The sequence below is a fragment of the Ischnura elegans genome, chromosome 1 (assembly GCF_921293095.1).
Source record: "Ischnura elegans chromosome 1, ioIscEleg1.1, whole genome shotgun sequence".
NCBI lineage: Eukaryota > Metazoa > Arthropoda > Insecta > Odonata > Coenagrionidae > Ischnura > Ischnura elegans.
In genome coordinates, this window is record NC_060246.1 from 99573303 (window position 1) to 99594891 (window position 21589).

Below are 21589 nucleotides of genomic sequence, written 5' to 3' on the forward strand. Positions count from 1 at the left end.
TTATTCTTAGTGGTATACTTGGTTTCCTTTGATGTCTTATCCTTAAAGTATTTGAAGAATAAACGAATTTTAAAATAATAAATCTAGCAGTAAAAGAGGTGTAGAGATATATTAAATAGTTTAATAAGGACTAATTAGCATTAGCTATGTCATTGATATGCATTGGTACGGTTACTAAGCCGCCGCAGGAAAGCAATGTGAAAACAAAAGCGTTCACTATGCCAATTGCTGCATTATTACGCGGTGTCGTAGTTAATTGGCTGTTGCACAGCATATCATACATGGCAGTTCACATGTTACTAAAACAATAAAATATATTTGAAATAACGCATTAGTACGGTAAAATACTTGACTACCTGTTGCGAGCGTTGACGCTTGAAATTGCGTAGGTAATTCAGGCGTTGAAGTCTCAGTCGAGGTGAGTAAACCCTTCTCAATGGTCTCAAAAGCGTGATGGCCTTGCAGAAGCGGAAGAGCATCCCAAGTTACGAGGAGAGCGTGACTCTAAAGGCCTATATCTTAAGTGAGGTACTTGTGAGTATTGATATGAAGCCATAAGTCATAGAGATTATTGGGATGAGAGGTGCGTATGAAAAGTGTGTCAGCGGCCATATTTGAAAGCCAATTGTAAAATACACCACTGTGACTAAAGGAAACCCTCGTGCAAGTACTACGGAAAATAAAATCTTAACGGTTTTGAGGTAATTTATAGTCGACAAAGAGTCCAGTTTTGATCAAAAGAGACACATTGGATAGTGTAAAAAGGACTTATTAGCATTATATGTCACATTGATATGCATTGATACATTTACTAAGCCGCCGGAAGAAATTAATGTGAAAACAAAACCTCATTAATATTTACTATCTCAATTGCTGTGTTATCACGTGGTGGTGTTTGTTAATAGTCCGATTAATAGATTAATGGTCGGTATTTACAGATTGCGAGGTTTAAGGTGAGTTCTATCGAGTGGAAGACCTCGTCTGTTTAGCAGGACCTTTATCACAGGCATCCATGACACCTTTCAACTGTTGAGTCTGTTGACCCCCATGCTTCTAATTCGACCTCGTTTACCCATTCAACCATTTCTTTACGATACATTTTCGTCATATGAATGGTAAGCGTAACATCAGTAATCATATTCTTGCCTTCAAACCACCAAGTCATTCAGTGAAGCCATTTGAAGACATTAAATGTCCCAAGGTTTGGAAACCTCTCCATGTTAACCACTGAGAAAGTGAGGAATCATATACGGCTAAGCATTCTTAATTAATATCAAAATGAAAATCAGCAAGCTATTTTAATGCAAATATTTCATGAATATATTAATATGTTATCGAAAAGTTTTTCACGTGGTGAATTGTTCCTCCTTCATGTTGCGGTTAAGTTTTTGCTACTGGATAGAAATGAAATATTTCGCGATTTGATGGTTGCTTTGAAAACATCTCTTTGAGTTCATAAAAAAATGACAAGCATGTTCTTTTACATTGCACATTGGTGCGGAAGCTGCAAGAAGCCTAGTGATCCAAGTTTTTAAACCCTAACCCAAAAATACATGAAACATGAATAAACTTAACAATTCAAGAGAAAATAAGAACCTAAGAGAACAAAGGAAAACTGTCTCCCGTAGTTTAATATCGTTCCTTCGACCACGTATTATTAATAATCAAATGAAGCAATTTCATATTTTATTTTTTAAAGAAACTTTGAAATGTATTTACGGGTGGAAACTTTTATTTAAGACCAAAGATTCCCATCCGTCGACATTAGTGAACATGATTACCTTGTCTGTTTGCTGTTGTCGCGAGTAATATTTTGCCACTTAGGTAGTCTTTGCTGCTATTCTTAAAACCTTCAAAGCGGACATGCTCAGTTATCCCCTCAAATCAAATGCAAATTGCGGTTTCTCGAGCGGGGAAAACGTGCGTTCAATAGCCACTCGCGTTCGTGCGTACACACTGCCCCGTAAACGTGGGTGTTTCGCCCGTGCGTGCATACACGCGCACTTTCGCGGTTGACCTCCCTCGCCGTCGAACATGCGATCGTTGAATCTGGAGTGCCGCTGACCTTCGCAGTTAAAAGTGCACTCCATGGCGGGAAAGCGCCGACCATAGTGTTTACGGCAGTGGACCGGAAGGGAAAGAAAGACGCAGAGAAGGCCGTGGTGCGGGCGCGGAGAGGGTGCTGTAGCGAGCGCACTATCAAGACGGCCGACCACCTCGGAGTAAATATAAACAAGAGCGCTCAAAGCGGTTGCGCAGCGAGCAAGCGCAGAGGTTGGCATTGAAACCCTCGGCATTATTGTGCGAATTGGAAAAAAAGTTTGTGCATTAAATACTTTGAAAAATATACCGGCATGGAGTCATTTTGAATCCTCGCGGTTTTTATTTCTCTGCCCTGACTAAAATTTTCCGAATTCCGACCTGAAATTCCGTGACTTTTATTCATTTTTGACACAAAATTAGGCTTTTCGATTAAAATAGTTCTAGAAAATAAAATAGTACACGTTTTAAAAAAAAAGCCAAAGGAGCCAAAATGACTCCATCGGTAGTTCTAGTGTTAATAAAAATCCTATGACTCCTTCTCCATCAGTATTAAATACAGGGGAATTCAAATTTCTAATCTAATTAACCGTTTACAGTCCATTTTCCCATTTGGGAACATATATATAAAAATTCATGAAAATAATATTTCGTATGTGTGATTACTTTTATAGCTTTTATTATGTAAATAAAGTATGGAAGTATTTTTAAAGTGAATCGCATAACTTGTGCTTACATTGGTATGTGGTTTTTCGATATTTTTCTCTATACTCGAAATACCTTCCCTCATACCACCATAATACCATCGAAAAACGATTATACGACGCAAAAGTAAAAGTAAACAATGATGATTTTAGTATCTCTTTAAAAGCTAAACACGTACAAGAAGAACTTTGCTTTGAACTACCTTCTTTACTCAAAAAGTTTCCATCATAGTTACGGTGATAGGAATGAGAAAATTCGTCATCGACTCATGCTGATTGTCTAGGTTGAAGGAGTAGTGCGCGAATATTGCGGTTGTACCTGCGATGCTAACCGAGCATGCTATTTACTCATTCCTTTTCCAGTAATTTTCCATGACGGGATAATGTTTACATGGGATTCTTTAGTTTTATTACTACGCTCCAAGCGTATCTAAGCATGAAATAAACATAAGTGTATGACTAATAACTTGATATCTGTGGACGCCACACTCCAGTATGCTAACAAGTATCGCCAACACTTTACTACGGTGCAATAAAGCATTAAAAGTAAATGAAAACATTGCGCAAATGATTTTCTATACAATAAAATATTTTCATGAAGTGTCCCACAAACACTCATGGAAGAATTATGGAAAAGACTGAGACGCTTCATGTAAGTATCTTGAAATGCTCTTGTGACTTCGTAAATTTACTGTATTCGAAAAATACATTAACTATTGAATTGTGAAGTGTAGTATGTTCATTTATGTTCTTTAATTACGAATTTGAATGAAGGAATTTGTTCTGAGAGGTAGAATGCGAGAAATGATCAGAAGAAGTAAATTAGAAAATGGCAATCGACTTAAGGTGATCCGATGGTGTCGCGGTGAGATGGGATGATTTAAATCGGCAAAAAACGTATGGAGATATATTTTACAACAGAAATAATATCTAAACGTAGAAAGTTTATGCAAGAATTTCATCTTCAGAGCCAATTGGAAGCAATATTTAAGTAAAATTTTAGGTTCCCGAGAAAATTTTCATCAATATTTAAGTAATCAATTATAATTAATACTTTTCGAAATCGTTTCCTCTGGTTATAGTTATCTTAACATAAAAGACTTGAAGATTGCAAAAAAATATACTAATGGTATTGGCTGGAATAGGTATACGAGATTTTTCCGCACAATATGAGTTATTCGTCGAAAAATATCACATTCCTCCTCGGCTCCGACTTTTCAATCACAGAACGATGTTTCTTATTTTATTGGCCCTTCAATGACATTAAAAAAATCCTGCCCAGCTCAATGCACTCAGCCGTGAACCACTAAGTAATTCACGGCATTTGAGTTTTCAACCACCAGCAACAATATTTTGCGCTAATTTTTTAATGTAAAATGCATAAAACATTTCTCATTCATGAGTTACGAAAATACGTACTGATGTGATGATATTGTATGAAGTATGAAGCATGAAGAAATAAAACAAAAAATGGTCTGATAGACCCATTTTGGATCAAATTGAGGTTGAATTATGGTGTGACCTATGGAGGAAAAAATTCTTGAACATTGACGATTTTGATGAGACAAGAGTCACTATCATTATTTTTTCTTGCTAGAGCTTTTTTCTACTTGGTCGCATTGAATCATGAAAGGCTTTGTAAAGATCACAAGTTTTAATATGAAGATGAGCACTGTGTTGGAATAGGTATGTCTTTTTATATGATTTTTTCGTATTACGCGCATAAATGCTTTTTATAAGGTACGTATATGATATTCAGATAGACAGCTTAATATATCCTATTGCCAAATATTAAAAAACGTGTACTATGGTAAGGCTATTTTATGGAATCATCAATACCTATCTAAATCGTATTATCAGATCAAATATCCGCTCAAAGAAAATACTCATTAGAACCAAAGCTTTTATATGCATTTATTGGTTCTCAAGGCATCTTTAGGATTCTGGATCAGGTTTGATTTTTATTGCATTATAAAATGGCTAGGATTGAAGGGCCTGGATAACGAAACACTCTGAAAAGCCCAAATCCCCTGATTCTAATCCTGATCCAGTGAATATTCTTGTCATAACCATTAAAGAAATTTATTATTCCTTCATAAAACTCATAGTTTACATGTGAAGTGATGACAAAATTTTTGAGATCTTCGTGCTTATCAAAAGATTGGTGGACTCTACGTTACGGTCGTACACGATAACTTTAATTGCTCTCTCAATAAGCGTTACATTTTTGTAACCAAGAATAGAAACTGCGTTCTGCCAGTGAAAATATTTACTTCCATAATAGCTATACATGACATCGCCATTATACTTAAAACAGAATAAAGGATTTCACTTCTTAAAAATGGCGGCTCTTTAGTGTACGTCTGGTTTATTAAAGGCTAGTGCATCTCATTTAGTAGTATAATCCTTACCTCTTAGATTGGCTGTTGAGGAGGTTGCGCTTGTGACTGTTAAGTCTTCGACAATGTCGTAATTTCATCTTGTGGCTCACATATCATATACGGCTTATGAACTTCATCCACAACTGACCGAAGAGAGACCGCAATTCAAGGTCGATACGAGTCGATGGATTGACAAGGGGAGTCACAAGCGTTCGAAAACAAAACAATAAACGGTAAATTTTGTATTTAGAAAATATTTTAGAAGGTATTCATTGAATTTTTGTTTTTCTTCATGCAAATGTTGAGCTAGGAATGTTAAGAAAAAGATTACGAAATCAGAAACACGGTTGACGATCGAGTACTCTCGAGGTCATGAAAGATCAAAAGAAAGCTCTGGCCTTGACAGGGGAATTTTTTTTCCTCATTTATAAACAATAATCCAGGAAAGAGTGAGCTTAATGAATAAAGATGTTTGTGATATCAATATTTGCATAAAAACTAAGCCATATGCTCTCTGAAGTGTCATATTATATTCAACTAGGCGTTTGGACTAAGAAAATAATTATCTCCGTCAACTTGCATGTTTTCAAAATACCATTTTATGATAAAAAATATCCTCATTAATGAGTTCAAACTTAGCATTGAGATTACCTGGGTTGGTTGCCGACAGATTGGATGATTATTAACACAAATTTTGCATGCATATACAGATTGAATGGGAAACTTCCTTAGTAAATGGGGGAAACACGTCAGCCTCAAAATTTTCGTGTGCTGAAAATGTCATCCGAGGGATCAGTAGCTTGAATGCATGTGCTGATGAATCATGTTTGTCTCTTGAATTATCCTTAGCATTTTATTGACGAAAGATACATACGTAGGATTTCAGCTTAAGCTGCCGTGCAGAGGTAACGAGGTGGGCAATATTGGTGCATTCTTTGGAATGTTCTTCGGTTTCAATAAATGAGTTACTACCGATTTAACAATCATCTGACCTGTTGATACTTTAAATGAATGTTTTCTATCTATAAATTGATTTTAATGGGATAAATTGTGAGGAATAGCAATAGTAGAAATATTCTCCGCGCTCATGCATTTTATTAGGTTACTGAGATTGTCATAGAAGAAAAGAAGAGCGTCAGTTCAGCAGTGTCGTCATTAGAGTACGATCTCGGCCACCGCTTGGGAAACCCAGGCAAGCTTCGAGGAGACGGTATTCAATAGGATTGGCGAAGTCGTGAGATAATAATCTGGTTGCCAGGACGACAGAGAAGAAACTTAACGAGTTAGAATATATATCGTTTACGAGTTGACGAAGAATATAGTTGCATGAAAATGTTTCAAGTCCTATAGTTATTGGCTTACTGGTTTAACTTAATCACAGATGTTTACTTGTTTACGAGTCTTCCATCAATTCGTCTCGTAAATCTAATGTTTGGTATAAGATGATAAAATATTACCTCGGAATTGCGTGGAGTTATTACCACAGATATTATTTTATATGCCTCTCACGGAGATTTTTCAAGTTTTAGGTAAAACGAACCTAGTAGAAAGTGACAAATCAGCCATTGCTAAAAGAGAATAAGCGTTGAGTAAGAAGAGATGATCATGTCGGCGAAGACGAATTGAAGATGAGGCAAGAGATAAATCATGGCAATGGGTAATGAATTTTTGCGTGCCATTGGCCGTAATTTTTTGTCAATCGGCGTGACGTTATCTTCATATCATTATAAAAGACTGCGAGTAATAGCGATGAAAAGATGCACTCTATTTGAATGGCAGAATTAAGTCAAGGCATCCAATGGCTAGTAATTTGGCTGTTTGTTAGAATCATGAACAATATATGAGTTAAAGGTATGACTCTACGAAATTATTTCAATATATAACGTATTCATTAATCCTTACAAAGTTTTATTCATTTAAACTCTAATATCGTCTGTCGGGCAGTCGATGGTGGAATTGAGAATCTTATAAATAAGTTTTAAATTAGCTGTGAGCCTATGGGTAGTGAGATAACTGATGAAGTGTGAGGAGAGAATAGCATTAGAGGACGTGTTACGTAAATGCGGTAGTCTATTTTTCACTATTTTAGCAAAGAAATTGCTGACTTATTCCAGGGATGAGAGGTTGGTTTGTGAAGAGATAGACCAGATGGGGAAAGACTTGGTAAAATTTGGAAGAATGACAGAGGGAAAAATAGTTCGAAGTGCTTGTGGATCATTAATTTCAGTGAAATGGTACAGGAGGCCTAAGAGGAACATTACTTTAGACTTGATGACTTGTATGTGCGGGGAAAAATTTCATTTTTCGTTAGTGATAATGCCTAGGTCCTCAGATGTTGACACACGTTTCAGAGAGTGATTAAAAATAGTGTAGTTAAATTGATGTGTGATCTTCTTTAGGGAAATAGGCTTCATACTACATTCATCTGGATTTAATTTAAGTTTCCAGAGATCATACCAATTTGATGTCTGACGTAAAGTATCCTGTAGGTCATGGAAATCGGAGGGTTTATGAATTTCCTTGAACAGTTTACAATCATCAGTAAAAAGGAGAGTTCGAGTTTGGGAGGAAGGCAGCAGGGAGGCAAGATCATCAGTGTTTAAGTTAAAATGATAAGGAGCTAGGACACTCCCCTGAGGAACTCCAGATGTCAGAGGTGACCAAGAAGAAGATAAACCAGAAATAATAACCCTTCGAGTTCGGTTACGGAAGAAGCCAGACAGGAGAATTATGAAATTACCAGAAATATTAAATCATTCACCTAGTTCATGGAAGAGGAGGCTATCATAAATAGAGTCAAAATCTTTGGAAAAATCCAGGAAAATGTTTTCTAACTGTGATTTATTATTAATTGAGCTTATGGCCTTACGTTGACAAACACATAAGTTGGTCATGCAAGAGCGGTCCGGAATAAAACCACTTTCATATTCAGAGAGATGAGGGGATGTGACGATTTAGGATTATTTTTCACTTACAGAGGAGAGACCTGGGAGTAAGGAGATGAGTCCATTGTTTGATGCAACATTTTTGGGTCGGATTTATGTATGGAGACAACATCAGCAGTTTTCCATTGTGATGGAAAAGTGACAATGGAAAATAAGCTGTTTAAAATTAAACTTTAAGGAATGGAAAGTGATTCAGCGCAATTGTGAGCGAATATCGGACTCCGGCCATGAGGGTCTGCAGAACTTTGAAGGGGAATTTGTTTATTTGTGATCACGTTTCTGTCTCAGGTTAATAAGGAATGAAATATGATTTGAATTTTTGAATTTACAAGTTGAATTAAATATAAAGCTGAGATGAAAATCAAATTAAATTGGCTGATATATGAAGTAAGTTGTTCATCAGACTGAGTAATTGACAATGAAATAGATTCCTTTTATGTTTACTTACTTCATAAAGCTACTGTCGGTCACTTGGACATAGCACTTATTCATGCAAGACTCGTAAAACATATCCTAAGTGTATTCATAACACCTGGCACTGAATATTAATTCCTTTCAATGCATTAGAAATAGCATCCGGAGATGTATGAAATACTCGCGTGTGCTTGGCCTGTGCCTCTTACATCACTCTTTGTGAAATAAAGTCAGCGGGATGCCTTTCCATCTCCCTCGATGTAATAATTCGTGGAAAGGTTCAAATGAAAACGAAAAAGACGGTCGGGGATTTTCATTTCCCTCCTATGAGAAATGCCAGCCAAAGATATAGTCCAGGAAGTCCCCATGCTGAGGCGCAACAGTCCTTTCGCCGAAGTAATCACCTCTCTTAACTACTCCTTCACTCTTATTCCGTTTACCTTCCATTTACCCCAACTACTGCCAATTGCACGAAGTGTCATCCCTTGACTGTTCAAATATTATTCTCAAGAAAACGCGGAAGACTTAAAAACTGTTTCACAATAGCACTTCTTCAAATTTTGTAGCACTTCTTATACCTAAGTTTGTAGCAAGTTTTCAAAGCAACTATTCTAGTGTATTCAAAATAAATAAACTTCCCTTGCGATGGAACTTGGAATGGAATAATAGAAACCATGCTTACTAAGAACACTTTACTCACGGGTCCCTTATTCATAGGCCTCCACTATATGAGTCTTTATCTCTCCATTCAAAAATAATTTGTTCCCTCGATTTAACTTTATAGCCAGTTAATGAGGCCAAATACCTAGGTTTCCAAAGGCCTCATAAGTAATAAAAATTTACTTTATGCATCGTCTGGCAATTGATAAATCCTTATAATTTATTTCAAATAAGTGTTTTGAATTTGTTTAACTAAATTTAACCATAAAAATTATTTAAGTTTTAAATCTAGATTCAAATCGTTCAAGCTCACCTTATATTGCGAAAAAAACATACTGATCTTCAGGCATAAAAATTGCGAGTGTGTACTACGTTATTCCTAGTTATTCATAAAAAAACTTTGGCGCACAATTAACATCTGAAGTCCATTCATGCTTTTGAAAATACATGTTTAAAGACACGAAAAATAAATCGAAGATAATGGATAAAGGTATTCGATGGGTATTATTTTGATTTTTTCGACCTAATCATCTCCCTGAATATTGTAATCACCCACTAAACTTGCCTTAAATTATGGAAATTTTAAGGCACACAGTCATTTTTCTGCAATTAGCCAAGATGGATGGGACGAAGGTCGTTTCTGGCCGTGTTTACCCCGCAGTATCACCCCGCATATCTTTCCATCCGCTAATTTATTCAACATCCCATCTCTCCTTGAAAGCTCTTCCAGTGCTGGCTTAGAATTAGCCGTGCCTCCATCCTCGAGTTTATCGGCGGCAGTCTCTCCTTTCCTTCAACATTGGAGCCCTGCTCCATCATCCCCGCGCGCCGTCGTCATCTTCCCCAAGGGACAACGGCGTCCCCCGCTCCTCGAGGCCACCACTTGCGATCACTATGTAAGAGACGTGTTGAAACAGGATGGGGCGAAAGCACCCGACGCTAAGCGAGCAGAGCGGGGAGTGAGTCGGGTTTCGCAAATAGGAGTCGTTTTTCATTGCGAGCCACAGAGACATCAACGTGCGTGGAGACCTCAACGGCCGAGACATTTGTTACTCTCTGTTTGCATTGGCCGTTTTATACACCAACTCGTGCTAGTAGCGGAAACAATGCTGAAGTGCTTGTAAAAGTATGCTGGAGAGTTGCTATTTATGAATGTGCTTCATATTAATTCATTTGACAATCTGAGTTCTTATTCAGTTGTTGAAAATTAAGGTAACGCTTTAAGTATTAGTTAAGAACCATTAGGTGATACCGAATGCAGTGCAGTTATGAAACGATTATGAGGTACAGATTGGCAAGTGCATTATCAACGTGCCTTGAGACTTCAACGCCCGAGAGGTTTGTTACTCGCAAATTGCATTGGCCGTTTTATTCACCTGCTCGTGGTAGTAACGAAAACAATAGTGATGAGTTTGTAAACATATGCTGAAGAGTTACTATTAATTGATGTGTTTCTTGTTAACTCATTTGAAAAGTCGAGCTCTACTGCAGTTTAAAAAATATAAGTAAATACTTGAAGTATTAGTACAGAACCGCTAAGTTATACCAAATGCAGTGCAGATAGAAAACGATCATGAGACATAAACGGAAAATTGCATTAAGAGTTAATTTTGCTTCAAATGATTTTGTTACTAGGTATTTTTATGGTGATTTTGATACTTAGTTTTTCCGAAATTATTGGTATATTTTGAGCCTTTAGAACTTACATGAATGTGAAAATTGTGGAAGAACTTACAGAAAACAAGATAATTAGTTAGAATATGTGAAGCTGTTAAATATGAATAAAATGTTGTCGATAAAGTGCTACTTTTCCTCAGAGTATAGAAAAACTAGAATATTGATAGAGTATGCTAAAAGAAATCATGTGAAAATTGAGTGAAATTTTAAAAATTTGATAAGAATTTGGATTCTTTCCGATTCTTTCAATAATACAGCTTGCACCGTTTAAATTCTATCAATCCGGGCATATCGTAGCACAATGATGAACCAATAAACATTATTTATTTCTTGAGCGTTTTGAGAAAGGAGAAATCAAAACTTTTGCTCCTAACTATAACAAGAAGTATATTTATTCTCGATTAATATTGTGTTAGTTTTTCTTTCGTTTGCGTCAAATATTCCCTTTGTATTGAGGAGTTTTTATTATTGATCTTGCATGACTTTTTGTTATTTGAGACAATATAAAGTATGGCATAAGATAAGATTTCAGTGATAATTGATAAATTTTATTAAAAATCTCAAAATATAATGGCGAGAAGTTTCCGTCTTGGACCAATGAACGACTTAAACATTGGTCTACTTGTATAAAGAGTATCGCTGTACATAAATATCTTCAGCTGGCTGGAGAATTTAGCTATATTACAAGCAAATTAATGGAAAAGAGCAGTTTTTAATCAAGGATAAATTGTGTAGTTACCGCTTAGCTTCAAGACTTGTCGTAAATAGCATGAATTATAAGAAATAAATAATCCATACACCTTTTAGGGAAAAGCTTACACTTGTGATATCAGATGCCAGAGTTATTGTGAAAGGGTTTGTTTTGGTATAGGCGACAGAGAAAATGATAAAAACATTTCATATGCTAGAGAGTTTGATTTTCACGTCGTTGGACCTTCTAACCTTCGAAGAGAGTTGATCTCCTTACGGAAATAATTACGTTTCTAGCAGGAAAATTGTTTTTCTATGTGGTATGTACTGCTTTGCTGGTGATGTTTGCTGCAATATAATGCGCGAATAGCATAATATTTCTTAGGTGTAAGATAGGAGTCTTTTCTTAGTGAAATTTTTCTTTTCATTCCTTTCGGAGTGTTTGATGCCTGCTAAGTGCGAGGAATCTATAGACTTTATAACCAGTGCTTTGACAGTACTTGGTGGCAAATTATGACATCATTAAGTCCATTCCTTAGGGTTTTGCGGTGATTCGCCTTGATCAAATATCTTTTCCGTCTTTCTCTCGATAGTACTATAACATTATTTTCAACAGCAAGCTGCGATTTAAAAAATAAGGATTGTAAATATTGCTTTGCCGTACACTTCATTGCACGAATTTCGTTGAAAACAAAAATTTTCTTGCTTGGTCGTATAGTAATCCTCACAAATAATCTTTACAAATGGCTTTTACAATATTTGAATTTTGGGGGGACCTCGATGATATACGCAACCCCTGACTAATTTTTACAAAGCTGTTGATGTATTGACCTCTCCATTGATTATTCATATTATCATTCGAAGTTTGGCTTCCAACGGGAGAAAAAATAATGCTCAAGAGAACATAATCTAATTCACAAGCTTCCCGTTCTCCCTAAGCAACGTCCCCAAGTAAGAGATGACTGGAAAAAGCGCTTATTTCCTCTCTTGACACGGACTACGGATCAAGTTCATCCGGTCAAGGCTAACCACCTCCACCCTCGAGTGGGCCGCTATAGTTTTTATTTCGGCTAGCTTGGCACTCGGGATATCGGAATGATCGATGTTTTGTGGAGAGCATGCGCACACGTCATGTGCGTTACACAAGATTCTTCTTATTTATTGTTGTGATGTACTTTTCTCTGTACGATGTAATGAACATTCCTAATAAAGAAAAGCTATTTCAAACTAATGGTTCTGCGATCGTACCTCGTCTTCATTCAGGAGCGCAGTTCGCACCAATGAATCCTCGATCAAATTTTGGGTAAAGCATAATTTAGAAGATCCAATTAAGGAACAAAGATTCGATTGAAATGTTATTAAGGGAATGTGTTAACAAAATTTAAAATGATCTGCGCTTTTTCACTCACGTAGCTCAAAAATAATTAAATTTTTGATTCAAATGTTGCGTGTTCACCCTCAGCCCATTTATATTGAAGGTAATATATTAATGTTCGCTGTAATGGAATGCAATTGGATTTATATGAGATAGATACGTAAATTATGAGATAGATAATATAATTAATTGGTTTTATGAAGATATTTTTAGGGGACTCAAAGAAAATAAAGTTGTGGTGGATAGCAATTTCCGGCCTGTAAATATTTGTTCGAGAACTCCTGCAGTATAAATTAGCACCGAGGTGAGTATAACTATGAATTCAACGTTCATTTGAAATTTTCAAGAAAAAATATATATTTTAGATATGCAGTTAGATAAATTTTGAACCACTACGCTAATGATAGGAGGGTAGGAATGCCTTTTTTGTCGACTTTAAGGTTGTTCCTCTATCGTTAAGACGGAATTGCATCCATATAATTTCCAGTGACATGTAATCTAAAGTCCAATCGTGCTAAAGCTTAATTGATGGCGTAATCTTGGGTTTATTCGAGTAATAATGGATATATTACGGATTTCGGATGACGTATAAGTCTTCGAGATTGCTTGGATTGTACTGATCTTCGAGTTTGCTTTCGAGATCTTTGAGGTTCGAACCCCGGTAAAAATTAAAATTTCTCATGCAAATTAAATCAAATTTCATCGTTTTTCACACTTTATATTTGATGAAACAGTAGTAAATAATCACTCATGGAAAAGATGTCTCGCCTTGTGTGATTGATTACAGCAATAATTGGACGTTGGACATCATGACGAAGGCACTTGGCAGAAATGCTGGCGGGGGATAGTTAAGGGTCGTAGGGGAAAGGGCGAAGACTAAGCACGCCGTCAGCGGCGGAGCAATATTGTGACTCAATCAGGAATTCATGAGGCATTCCTCCTTTCGCGAGGAAATAGGAAAAAATTACTTAATGGAGGCGTGTAAAAATACTTTTAGAAGATAAATACGATTAAGAGTAGCGGTGGTAAATGAATTTCGCATCCTGTTCCGATTATTTGAAGTGCTTACGAAAAGCTTTGCAAAAGTATTATGAAAAAGTTAATTGCTCATCAAGAGTTTTCCATCCTGAAAGAGTTTTTCTCGGACTTGAAGACATTGTTCGCAAGTGCAGCTGCATCATTTGCAGTCGGATCGTTGGTTACAAAACACGGAAAAAATCAAGCATGGAATATAATCGTAGCTATAAGTAATTATTTAACTTTTTTATGGCCTTTATTAATTTCCTTTATTGTTTCAGAGTGTTGTTTGAGAAATACACAGTTATACTAGGGATTTTAGTTCTAGATACTGATTATGAAATCTCCGATAAGCAAAAGTAGATAAAATTTATTGATTCTTTCGAGAATATATCGTGATGCGTCATTTAGAAACATAAGAAAAAATAGCCATTAACGAAATTTGAAGACAACTGGAAGACTACTGATAGAATTTTTTTTAAAAACCCGTTGAAAAAATATTTTTGTATTTTCTAAATGGGATGTTCAATCAAATTTTTATCAGGAATTTTAAATCTTATGATGAAATCGCGAGGAAATTATGTTATGTATATTTAGCAGTATATTGATTAACATAAAGTCAGGGAATTAAATGAAAATGAGAGCATATCTGCGACATATTTTATGCTCTCAGTATTCAGAATGAGTTTCTATTATTAATTTGAACAAATCATTGGGAACGGTGCTGCAGGATATTATTTACTTAACTTACTGATAACGTAAAATCAATTATGATATGTAATGATGAATCAGACTAGAAATTCGATGTAATAGATGTAGTGAGCTTTTAATACGTACAGTCGGATTCTAAAGTATTGCAACAAATGGAGCGGCGCCACTTTCGCCGCAGTTTGGAAATCGTGTTTCGGTATTTTCTATTGTAACAGAGGGAGGGAAATTTGAATAACATTCCCACCTCCTGCAATATTTTTAGAACAACATCATTAAAGGGCATTAAAATGTATGCGGTATATGAGCAATGTTTAATACCACATAATTTATGCAGCTCATACTAGATAATAAATCTACGTCCAGAACGTAAATTTACTTTCTCTCGTAAGTTGGCCGATCCGTCGGAGTATATTGTCTTACAATTAACGCTGAAGCTTTTCGATCAGCGATAGCGAACATAACCTACATATAAAATATCCGCCGCAATATCACAGCAAATAATGCCACTGAGTGTTAAAATTCAGTTTGATTTAATGACGCTATAAGACTGGTTCATTCCCTTGCCAGACAAAGCTCGTAATGAATTCCCTTCGCAGTCAACGAATGAGATGGACTAGTGGTTATGGAGAGGACTTACCATGGAAGCAACCAGAAGTCGGTGATTCGAAGCTCTCCGGACTAATTTTTTTCAGTAACAATTTGGCAGTAACTAATGGCAGTAACAATTTTTTAAATTCACTTTAACGCATCTTAACTAAAATAAACAGTGCTGTTGTTATAAAATTTTGAATGGAGAAAATTCTCTTTTTGCTTTCCGGGGATATCATTGTTCATTTTTACAGAAATATCAATGCACCAATAATATTGAAAATATTTCAGCCAGGTAAATTGCTCCATCAAGTCCTTTTTCGTATTACCCGAATATTCTATCGTTCTCAATAATATGTAGACACTCACGGGTTTGCGAATATCTCCTGGATTCTTTTAATGTTTTATATGGATAAATAAATATTTTTATCGATCAAATTAAATAATTCCAAAAATTCTGAAACATGGGAAAGATACTTCGTATCGTGCAATGATTTCCATCGCATATGCTCATTTGTATTCATGTGATTCAGTAGGCTTAAGTAGTGAGGAGAGACTGGTTTGTTCATTGTTATTTCTATGAACTATCAAAAATCTTAATATTCATACCTTTATTTTATAGAATAAATTATGTGAATTTGTTACTACTCATTCAAGTGGCAAATATCGAGCATTCTTAAAGCGTAATAGGTATCACAATTTTTTGCTGCATTAAACATGTCTCGGAACCGAAAGAACAAAAATGAAAGTATATTATTTTTGAAATAGAAAATTTACCCATTAGCCCTTGACAGGGTGGGATGTAATCTTTATAAACATCTAGGGATAACATGACGTTTTTGTCAGTTTAATTTTTATCCTAGGGCTTTTTAACTACGCATAAAAGCATATCTCAACCCTTTCGACCCTCAATATTCCATGCGATGCAAATATATTTATCCGAAAGCAAAGCAAAACTTCGTCAAAATCCGTCGAACCCTTCAAGCGTTGCTCGAGTGTGGGCGACGGAGCATGTGACCGACGCAGTAGGTCAATGGGGCTATTATCGCGGTTGCACAGCTGAGGCCTTTGCAAGGCCGACAGGTCGAAGCTACCTTTTCACTCAGTTGCCCTAGAGAAGGACTCTATCCTTCTATTCCTCATTTCTCTTCGTAGACCACAGTTAAACGCGTCGGAGGGACTTCAGTGATTATCGAGTGGACCCCAATAAAACGGGCATTCTCTAAGATGCATTTTTTAGCGCGGTATCTACACTAAAAATATTTACAGCTTCAGGTGGATGAATGACTTGTTTGAATGAGCCTGTTTTCCATGATTAGTGAGTAATTTTAACATCAGGTATCACAAAGAAATTTCATGATGTTTCACATTACTAGCTACTAAAACATTATATATTAACCCCGGCGGGAGTTTAGAGATAAGAAATAACTGATTTTATGAAAACGCGCTAACGAGAAATCCAAATTTTCAAGAAGTTACGTTTCATTCAACAAGTAATGTAATGGGATTGTTGGCCTTATAATTTATTATTTGAGAAAAAAATTGACCGAAAACGTTCTTTACTTGATATACCTAATCGCTTACGGGAAGTGATAGTGCTATGAATATATAGTCGCGAAATTGTATCAATATTTATAAATATTTCTTTTATTCATTGTAATACAGTTTGTAAATACCTAGTCAAAGGTACTGTTGAGATGAATACAAGTGGATGGAAAAATATATCTATTGGCTGTTGAGAAGAAATTACGCTATTGCGTGATGCATGAGTTTGTTTTAATGAGATGACCGATGACATAAGTGATGAGGTGCACAAATTAGACAACGATTTGGAGTTTGCAGAGTTTACAGGAGAGATAGCTGTAAAGATGCATCAGCTCCGTCATTATTGGCATCTTAAACTTAATGGAATTGAAGCGGAATAGAATATCATGGAAGTCAGAAGATGAAACAGGCAAAACTTAGCTTGACAGAATTTCTGGGTATTTATAAGCAGTTGTGCAAAATAAAATTAAAATAAAAAGCGTAATAAAAATGGAGAATCGATCAGATTTTATACTGAGAATTCTTTCGCGAAATAATGGTTATTCTACCTTTCATTTTCATTTTTCTTGTTAAGAGTCCGTGATGACGATGTGGACGGCAATTAAATGGACTCATTTGAGCATTAAGTAGGTTATACATGTATATAGCGTATGCGCTCGTAATGATTAATGGAGAGTAAATTGTAATGGCAACATATTTAATTGGAAGCCTTCCATTTGTCATCATTTTCTTCTCAGTTGCAATTAATACCCGAGTGATCTATTGTGTGTATCTCGAATGTTCTCTTAAAATCTGTTCAATCTATGTATGATGACTGTTATCGACGATGTTGATCTTCATCATAATCTTTGATCTTTCACAGGTGAGTTTATAATTTATCAGTATTTTAGTGTAAGAGGTTATTGAGATTTCCCAACTTTTAAAGAACGCTAATTAAAAGTAATTGTTGTAGTAGATATGCACAGAGAGGAGTGGAAAAAAATTCTTATGCTACCTTGCAACATCAAAAAGTATTATTATTAAATATGCATAATATTCTGCACATGTTATGAAGAAACATTATTCAGGTAAAACATAACCTAACCAAGTCTCGAGAAATCCTTTTAACTCTTCATTCTATTACTGGGGGCTCATCTAGCTATTCTCCCATCTCAATCCCTCGAAAACTTCACGCTGTGCGCAGTTAGTTTTTCTCTCCTAACTTCTATCCCAGGTGGTGGGTAAAGATTATGAGTAAAACGTTTTACCATTATGGGTGTTATGAAGAGGGAATCTTTTCTGTATTTAATGCGCTGTGTTACAATTTGCGGTGAAAATAATTTTTGTACTATATTTTCATATGTGTCTGGGTTTATCTCTCATGCTTGCTTTGGTTCATCACCAACTTTTTGTCGCATTGTCGGAGCAACTTATTCGCGTATCCATTTCATGCAAAAAAATGCTATAGGAACTGCTGGACATACCTACTTGCTACTTAATAGATATGAGTCTTGTATGAATATCAATAGTTATTATGCTTGACGAAAAATCACATGTTAAAGCCCTGTTGTAGTGCGCGCTATCGTGGCAGCCATGGGCAGTTAACACACGCGTACTATTATAGCGAAGCAATTTTTTTACTAATGCAGAATAACATTTTACAGCATAATGGGAATTGAAATCGTTTGAGAATCTTATTGAGGAATTTAGAACCATAAGTAGCTGACATAGAGAAGTCCCAAAAAAGAGACGACTTTACCAAATTGTACATGGCATTGTTTCTTTCCCAATCAAGCAGCAGATAATAATAGTATTATTTATTAAAATCTCTCGAGGTACCTACACGAGTGAAAGGTATTCTTTTTTGGTAATTTTCTGTACAAATCTTTTGATGTAAATGTTAATTATTTATTTTGGATTCACGGGTACCCTATAAACCTTGCATGGATGAAGTCGAGACGTATTTTCATGATCTGCTGTTGTCTAAGGAAGCGTACATTTAAAGAATTGTTTTGACGTAGGGAAAGTCTAAAACATCATTTTCCATCCACTTCCATCAAGAAAAAAGCGTCCCCAAGTTCTACGGCAATAATGCGCATTCACTTTGTGATTGTGTCCTGAAGTGAAACCTTGAAATTCTTGTCCATAATCATCCATGCTGGAAGAAATTCAATTGTTGCATCATCAACCTATCGTTCCGTTATGGAATCATTGCATAATGTATTTTATAAGATTTTTTTTATTAATAGAAGGCATGAGATAATTGGATGCAGAAAAGTAAATAGTCGTTCGCCTTTTACATATTTGTTCTTTTTTCTATCCCTCCAGAAGTTAAATCGTCATCGATTACAAGCTTGGGTGATGAAAGGAACGGTTTTAATTCATTCTGGTCCGTTGAAAACCCATTCACTCATTGTTTCCATTCAATAAGGTCCTTTCTTTAGGATAAATTGTAATACAAGAGCAGTAATAAAAAACTCTCATTGAAGAAGAAATGGTAATTACCTAGTTTTTATTTTTACTGTAACCATCACAGATCGTATGAAAATATTCCCTCACTAAAGAAAATTAAGAATTTGCCGAAGCTTTCTTGAAGCATTTGGCACAAGATTAACATTAGTTTTCAAAATAATGGTCATATTTCGACCTGCTTTGTATGCCTACTTTTTTATGCATTAAAAAGCTAATAAAATCTGTTAGGATTGCGTGTATTTTATCATATCGGCGTCTGTTTGTGAAAGAAAATATCCCAGAAAATATTTGACGTCAGCAATCGAGTAGAGAATGTTTTTAGTGATTTGAATTGAATGTTTTTTGTTTGTTTGGCTATTTTCCTGTAGTGATTGAGATTCAAATTGTGTTCCATTATTTAGCCAGTCAACTCTCTAAACAATGGGCAAAATTTCTGTTGAAGGTTTAATTCCAACATATGGCGTATTTTTTTCAGTGGAGGAAAAAAATTACCCAAAAAATCATTGTTTTCTTAAGAAGTTTTTCGTGAGGCTTAGCATACACTTTTGACAATTTTAAATCACTTCTGGAAAAAGGTATGGTATGGTATTTGGAGGAGGCGACCGACAGCTGAGGTCATTTGCGCCATGAGGGAAGGGTATGGAAGGAAGGGTGGAGAGAAACCCGGCGTCGGCGTTAGTCTACTCTTAACGAAAGGCGCCAAGGGGACCACCGCTTAACGTTCCATCCGACGGACGGAGTGTTGCGCTTGAAATGTCCTCCACACAACATTCAAGCAGGGATTGGGCAGTCCCTGAAAGCTCTCTGCCACTGCCGGGATTTGAACCCGAGCCCGCCGGGTGGGAGGCCAAGACTCTAGCCACCACACCAACCCGATCCCCCTCCTGGAAAAAGGCATGGACCAATGAAGGCCTCTGGAATCAGCTTTATGTTTAAAATATTGATATACCGTTCATTTAACAATAATTTATGCGTTATTCATCTTGAAATTCATTTTTCATCCCTGACAATATATTTTGAGACCGATTCAGGTAAACGTATGGTTAAAAAAAAAAAAAAAACGTATGAAAGCTGCTTTCAAGTTAGTCTGGTCGTTTTATTTTATTTATTTGTGGGCTGGAAAAATTATGTGATATATTGGGACAACACTCACTAGTATAACCTATTTTTTTAAATCAGAGCGTATTCATTTACGTTTACCTCAATTGTTGTGAATTTCGTCACTCGCTCAAACCAGTGTCTCATACAGATAGCCATGCGATAACGAACAAGTCGGGCTTGTCACAGAATTCTTCTAATGGGCGTAGATTGGGACGCTTGCTGAATCAGAAATTAGTTTCTCAGTCAAACTATCAACCGGTTGCAGCGGTGGGAGACCTCAATCTCCAACAGACTCGCATGCCACGAACGACGGCAAAATCGCGCGCTCTGCCCCACTTCACCAGAGAAGCGATGCAGTGCACTTTCATCGTCAATGCTTCTATACCGCACCAATGGGAGCATCACGGCACCATAGGTCGCTGAACAGTGTACACTCCTGCTGTGATACCCCCAGTGAAAATTTTTATTTCTGTGCAAAAGTACTATTGGAATTTGTGTACAAAATTCATTATTTCATGCAAGAAAAATTTGCATATTATTTATACTTTATGCGTAGTCGTGAATCTGGAGTAAAATGGCGGATCCAGGATTTTTTCAGGGGGAGGCACTAGGGTCTGACAGGCAAACGGTCTTCTCATATCTGAGACAAAAGGCCGTTTTACACGGGGCACGGAATTGCGCAGGTTAGAGCTTCATTAATTTCTAAAATAGCGTGGAATTGCGCGAATGCATGAACGAAATTAGAACAGGGGCTATTTTGCCGTCTCGCATCCACGCATTCTCGCTTGTGTTCCAGCAATTCACCGCTTTACACGACGTAATTTTGATTGCACCTTCGCACGTACGTCAGACTGCGCAATTCCGTGTAACGTGTAAAACGGTCTTAAAAACAACATACAGCAATTAAATACTGTTCCAAATATTCTTTGTATTTTAATATCGGGTTGTTAATATGAAATTAAATTATGCAAAGGCTCCGTAACATACAAAACAAATTGAACTTAATGAAAACATACTAAAAATCCTATCTTATTTATATGTACCTTGGGGGGTGGGGGGCGTTCTCCCACGTCCCCCCCCCCCCGCTTCAATCCGCCTACGACTGGAGTGCGTGCATAGAAAATTTCCCTGTTCATCTTTGTGCATGAGTTTTGTGTATATCGCATGCAATTCAACCATCGTTAACATTGTTTACCATTGACTATTCCTATCTTTTCCATATGGTTGTTTACTTTTAAGATGCTTTACATACCTATATTCCACGCAGTATCGCCTTCATTTATTAATCTA

The 21589-nt window shown here is 36.3% G+C and overlaps 2 protein-coding genes across 4 annotated transcripts in view; one reads left to right on the forward strand and one right to left on the reverse strand.

Annotated features, from left to right (window-relative positions):
- The window catches only part of LOC124167152 (elongation of very long chain fatty acids protein AAEL008004-like), a 205093-nt gene that overhangs the window by 30959 nt on the left and 152545 nt on the right, over positions 1–21589 (forward strand). The gene's annotated exons all lie outside the window — the stretch shown is intronic.
- The window catches only part of LOC124167133 (elongation of very long chain fatty acids protein AAEL008004), a 94026-nt gene that overhangs the window by 13856 nt on the left and 58581 nt on the right, over positions 1–21589 (reverse strand). The window lies entirely within an intron of this gene.